General features: G+C 47.5%; 1 long non-coding RNA gene across 1 annotated transcript in view; it reads left to right on the top strand.

The window, feature by feature from the left end:
• LOC123334848 overlaps positions 1-5,625 on the top strand; it is a 28,772-nt gene extending 23,147 nt beyond the window's left edge. Inside the window, exon 3 of the long non-coding RNA XR_006553002.2 lies at positions 5,273-5,625. This is a non-coding gene — a long non-coding RNA (uncharacterized LOC123334848). The remainder of the gene's footprint in view (positions 1-5,272) is intronic.
• Positions 5,626-6,511: the final 886 nt, after the last annotated feature.

Genomic DNA, 6,511 nt, shown 5'->3' on the forward strand with positions numbered 1-6,511 from the left:
AGAGAGGGGGCAGCTTCCTTGTTTCACAGCTGTAAATTTTATGACAGATGGCTGGAAGAGAGGAAAACTTGAAAGCAGGAATCAAAGTTGCCTGGATCGCAAGTGAGAGGCTGCTGTTTTCCTGAACCTTCGGTGGACTGGTAAAGACAGCAGGAAGCCTGCCTGGTTCCGGATGCTGGCTCCTGGCCTGGCAGGAATTTATGGTGCGAGCTTTGGTGTGTCTGAGGAAGCACACACGTGTGTATTTAGATACGAGCATTGGAGAGACTGTGACAGACCACGGGAGGCTGCAGAAATTCAGGCCACGAGTGGACAAATCACAAGGCTTGGCTTCAGAGAACCAGAGAAGGCTAGAGCCAGAAAGGAGTGTCTTTTACAGATGAGCAAACAGAGGCCTGGAGAGCAGACTCCCCTTGCCCAGGGCCACACAGCGAACAAATGCTTGGGAATTCCAGAAAGGGAAGCCTAGAAGGCATAGAAAGTGGTCCCGTCTTTATGGAAGACTCCCGGGAAAACGATCAAACACTTAGCATTTGGACTGCCTCTCAGATGGACTTAGTTCTGAAGAATCAGGTGGAGGGGACGGGTCCTTCCTCTTCCCCTGCAGTTTAGAGAACACCTTGTTCTCACCCTCTTCTCTTGTGGTCTCCCCCACAAGGCCAGGAGCCCACTTCCCCACCTAGACCCCCCTCCAGAGACCTGGAACTCTGGAAGCCCTGCCAGACAGCCCCCAGACAGCCTCCAGGGCTGTCTCATGTCTCTTACACCCTTAGGGTAAGCAGAGTGTGAATGTTGGCCGGGAAGGAGAGCGCTTCAGTGTGCAGCCCAGGGTGTGAACACACACACTCACATACAAGCCCCTCACAGAGGGAAACAAAGTGGGGAGGGGTCAGGCCACGTGGCGGTGCCAGCGCCCTGTTCTCACACCAGGGTGTTTGATCAGAGGACTCCAGGGAATCTAAAACTTCTCAAGTTGAACCTGGCATTTCAGGGCATTAGGAAGGTGTATTTGTCAAAGTAGAAGGCTAGCACATAGTTTAAGTGTTTTCTTATTAAATTTATAACTTTTAAATATTTAGACACATTTATACTTTGTCTAGACAGCATATTAAAAAGCAGAGACATTGTCAACAAAGGTCGGTCTAGTCAAGGCTATGGTTTTTCCAGTGGTCACGTATGGATGTGAGAGTTGGACTATAAAGAAAGCTGAGCACTGAAGAATTGATGCTTTTGAACTGTGGTGTTGGAGAAGACTCTTGAGAGTCCCTTGGACTGCAAGGAGATCCAACCAGTCCATCCTAAAGGAGATCAGTCCTGGGTGTTCATTGGAAGGACTGATGCTGAAGCTGAAACTCCAATACTTTGGCCACCTGATGTGAAGAACCGACTCATTGGAAAAGACCCTGATTCTGGGAAAGATTGAGGGTAGGAGGAGAAGGGGACAACAGAGGATGAGATGGTTGGATGGCATCACTGACTCAATGCACATGAGTTTGGGTAAACTCCAGGAGCTGTTGATGGACAGGGAGGCCTGCCATGCTGCGGTTCATGGGGTCGCAAAGAGTCAGACACAACTGAGTGACTGAACTGAACTGAACATCTTGCCTGAGGCTTCCCAGGTGGCGCTAGAGGTAGAGAACCTTCCTCCCAATGCAGGAGACATAAGATACATGGGTTCAATCCCTGGATCAGGAAGATCCACTGGAGAAGGAAATGGCAACCCAACTCCAGTATTCTTGCCTGGAGAACTCCCTGGACAGAGGAGCCTGGTGGGCTACAATCCTTGGGGTCACAAAGAGGGGTCACACACGCATGCATACCCTTTTCCTGGGCCCAGTAAATTGGGAAGAACCTGATTCTTTGGATGTCTATTCAAAAGACATCATCAGAAATGCTAACAAAGCTTCATGCACAAAGATGAAATCTAAAGTGTATTTTATAAGAGCAAAGAAAAATCTTAAAAGCCTAATATTAAAGGACATATCAATTAAATTATATCCTAAATGTAAGATCATGCTAAGATTTTAGTCTGAAATGATTGAAAGGGAGAGGCAGGTCATGGAGGTGGGAGGATTTGCAAATCAAGAGCTTTGTTTCAAATCCACTCTGTTCAAGACACCTATAAGATATTCAGTCACTTAGTCACTCAGTCGTGTCCGACTCTTTGCGACCCCATGGACCGCAGCCTTCCAGGCTCCTCTGCCCATGGAATTCTCCAGGCAAGAATACTGGAGTGGGTTGCCATGCCCTCCTCCAAGGGATCTTCCCAACCCAGGGATTAAACCCAGGTCTCCCACATTGCAGGCAGATTCTTTACTGTCTGAGCCACCAGGGGAACCCAAAGATATTCAGTAGGTACCCAATTATACCAATCGGGAACACAGAACTGGAGATGTAAATTTGTGTTTCATGTATATAGAATTATATATGTAACCATATTGACATAATTATATGTATATACAAAATCATTGAAATCATATATAATGATATAGATAGACTTGATAGTTATATGATACGTCTCTGAAGCATGATTATAGGTAGAGGAAATAAGAGGCTTTGATACTGAGCACTGAAAGAGTCGTACATCAGGAGACTTGGTAGACAAAGTATTGCTGTTATGGACTGACTATTTCCAGACTTTCACAAAGAGGTGGCTCAGTGGTAAACAATCCGCCTGCCAATGCAGGAGACGCAGGAGGCGAGGCTTCGATCCCTGAGTCGGAAATATCCCCTGGAGTAGGAAATGGCAACCCACTGTGGTATTTTGCCTGGAAAATCCCATGGACAGAGGAGTCTGGTGGGCTGCAGTCCATGGGTTCACAAAGAGTCGGACACGACTGAGCACACGTGCATCTTTTCCTTTCTGAGCACTTGTGAGATAGTAGAAATATATATGCAGGTCTCTGCTCCCCAGTTACTAACACAGGGCTCCTAGATCCTTGAAATTTCCTGTGTGATTAGAAGTGTCTTAGTTCTAAAGTCTCCTGGTGGCTCCTAGATACTTGAGGACTGGGGGCTCATTGCTGAAAAGACCAAGCCAGGATTAGAAGTTTGGTATTTTCAGTTGCACCTCCATCCTCAAGGGAGGAGAAACAGACTGGAGATTAAGTAATGATCACTCACACCTTGGGCTTCCCTGGTAGCTCATATGGTAAAGAATCTGCCGGCAATGCAGGAGACCTGGGTTCAACCCCTGGGTCAGGAAGATCTCTGGGAGAAAGGAAAGGCAACCCACTCCAGTATTCTTGCCTGGAGAATGCCATGGACAGAGGAGCCTGGCAGGCTATACAGTCCATGAAGTCGCAAAGAGTGGGACATGACTGAATAACTAACACACACACACACACACCTACGTGATGAAGGTTGTAGAAAATCCCCAAAGCACGAGGTTCAGAGAACTTCCGGCTTGGCAGACACATCTCCGTGCTGGGAGGGTGGTGCACCCCAACTCTGGAGGGAGACCCTCCCAGACTTCACCCTTTGTGTCTCTTCTTGCTCATCCGTGTCCTTTATCATATCCTTTGTTACATAATAAACTGGTCAACCTAAGTCAGTGATTCCCTGGGTTCCGGGATACTGCCATTGACATCTGAGGGGAGGGGGGGGGAGTCTCGTGGGATTGAGCCCTCGACCTGAAGGCTAACACCAGACAGTTAGTGCCAGAATCATTTCATGGGCAAACACACAGGCCTGGTGCCAGAGGTGGTGTGAGTGCGAGAGTGAAGGAGACTCAGTGCATCCTCCCGTTCAGGCTCCTTCCCCTCAACACTTCCTGCCTCCCTCCAGAGATCTGAAAGCAACACACAGAGGGCCATCGTTTGTCTCCAGGGTCAGTGGTAAATTGGAGGACTTTTCCTTTAAAAAAAAAAAAAAAAATTGCAAAAGCTCGCCCTTTCCAGGTGACACCACCAAGGGTTGGATTCATCTCATGTCTGCAACTGTTACATCAGAAGCACCAGGCCCAGTTCACACTGCGGTGAAGTTCAAATCAACCCCCAGCCTGACGAGTTTGTAGGTCCCACAAGCCGGGGAGCCCCTGTTGGTTCGGGCAATTCTAACGGGCTAGAGACACCCCGCGGCCGGTGAGGGGGGAGGGGAGCGGCCAGGAGTGGCTCTAATGAAGCCATCAGGCCTCCACTTCTTTTTTTTTAATTTATTTTATTGAAGTATAGTTGATTTACAGTCTTGTATTAATTTCTGCTGTACTGCAAATGACTCAGTTATACGTATGTGTGTGTGTGTGTGAGCCTGCTCAGTTGTGTCCAACTCTTTGTGACCCCATGGACTGTAGCTCGCCAGGCTCCTCTGTCCATCGGATTCTCCAGGCAAGAATATTGGAGCAGGTTGCCATATTCCCTTCTCCAGGGGATCTTCCCCACCCAGGGATCAAACCCTAGTCTCCTGCATTGGCCGGCAGATGATTATTTACCATTCTGTCCCCTGGGAAGCTCTTGTATATGTGTACACACACACACACATATATATACACACACACACACATGTATATCTGCACATTATATTCTTTTCCATTGTGATTTATCCCAGACTATTGATTATAGTTCCCTGTACTATACACTATGACCTTATTATTTATCCATCCTATATATATAATAGTTGGCAACCACAATCTGTTCTCCATGTCTGTGAGTCCATGTTGCAGATAAATTAATTTGTGTCGCACTTTAGATTCCACATATTCCATACAGTATTTGTCTTTGTTCTTCTGACTTTCTTCACTTAGTATGACTGTCTCTAAGCATCAGGCTTCTACTTCTGATGCCTGCCTCCCTCTGAGCACGTCTGGCCTTGTTCCATTAAAGCGTCTTCTGACTTCCTCCCTTCTACGCCAGACCTGAGTGTTTCAGGGCTATTGATCTGGCCCAGCGTTTGGTATGAGCTTTGGAAAAGGGCCAGTGATGGATTAACCCTCTCGATGCTGAAATCCAGGCCCCCCTCCCCGAGGCAGGTACAGTGAGAGACGAAATGGACCAGGGCTGGGCCCCTCCCCTCGGCCTCGGGCTGAGCTGCAGAAAAAGCCTGCGACCACCCTCTTTTCTCTGGTTGCGCCCTCCGTGAGGATGGGCAAGCTGAATTGTCCCTCGGGGTTGTGTTTACCCGACACACGGCCTCAGTGCTCCCCTTTGCAGGTGCAAGTGCTCACATATGTGAGATTAAATAATTCCCAGTTCCATTTCAGAAGGGCACCCTAAAAAAATAACCACGTTGTCCTCATGTCCATCCTTTATTTTCTTGTTGTTTTCTTCTTCGACAGTGTTCATTACTGTGAAATCACAAAACAGAAAACAAGTCTTCCCCTTCTCTCCTGTGGACAAAAAAATTGTGTGGGGCTTCCCTGGAGGCTCAGTGGTAAAGAAGCTGCCTGCCAATGCAGGAGACAGTGGTCTGATCCCACATGCCTCAGGGCAACGAAGCCCACGCACCACAACTACTGAGCCTGTGCTCACGAGCCGGGGAGCAGCAACTACTGAAGCCCACGTGCGCTAGAGCCTGTCTCCACGACGAGAGAAGCCCCACGGTGAGAAGCTCACACACGGAAACGAGGCAGCAGCCCCGCTCGCCGTAACTGGAGAAAAGCCCACACAGCAGCCAAGACCTAGCACCGCCAAAAATAAATCAGTAAAACTGTTTTAAAATGGAAAAAAAAATCATGTGGAATTAGGAGGTTTCATTATTTCTTCCTTTTTCTTATATCAGTTCAGTTCAGTTCAGTCGCTCAGTCGTGTCCGCCTCTTTGCGACCCCATGGACTGCAGCACGCCAGGCCTCCCTGTCCGTCACTAACTCCCAGAGTTTACTCAAACTCATGTCCATTGAGTCAGTGACGCCATCCAACCATCTCATCCTCTGTCGCCCCCTTCTCCTCCTACCCTCAATCTTTCCCAGCATCAGGGTCTTTTCCAATGAGTCGGCTCTTCGCATCAGGTGGCCAAAGGATTGGAGTTTCAGCTTCAGCATCAGTCCTTCCAGTGAATATTCAGGACTGATTTCCTTTAGGATGGACTGGCTAGATTTTCATATATGTGATTTGTAATTGCAACATAACACATGTTACATCTTTAAAAGAAGAAAAATCAAAGAGTTACATTTGTCACATATCCAAAGGTGGAAATGGAAACACTGTTCATACAGTTGTGTAAATAGAAGCAAATAATGTAAATCTAAGTCAGTGACTGAGGCATTAAAGCCTTTAAAAAAAAAAAGATAGGAATACAATTAGAGAGACAGAGGATGGAAAATTAATACAAACGCCAGAATACTCGGCTGAAACATGTGAGCCCTCTCCCTTCTAAAGCAGGAAATTCAATCCCTGTGTGCTCTGCATGTATGTGAATGTGTGTGTTTATCTGTGTATCCATCCATCCATCTTTGTACCCATTCATTCATCTACCCATCCCTCCCTCCTCACCTTTCTCCCTCCATCACCTTCCAATCCACCTGGGAACTGGGTGTCAGAAGAGTCACTTTGGGTGAAGCCGTAAGGTCTTATCAAC

Source organism: Bubalus bubalis, chromosome 8 (genome assembly GCF_019923935.1).
Source record: "Bubalus bubalis isolate 160015118507 breed Murrah chromosome 8, NDDB_SH_1, whole genome shotgun sequence".
Taxonomy (NCBI): Eukaryota; Metazoa; Chordata; class Mammalia; order Artiodactyla; family Bovidae; genus Bubalus; species Bubalus bubalis.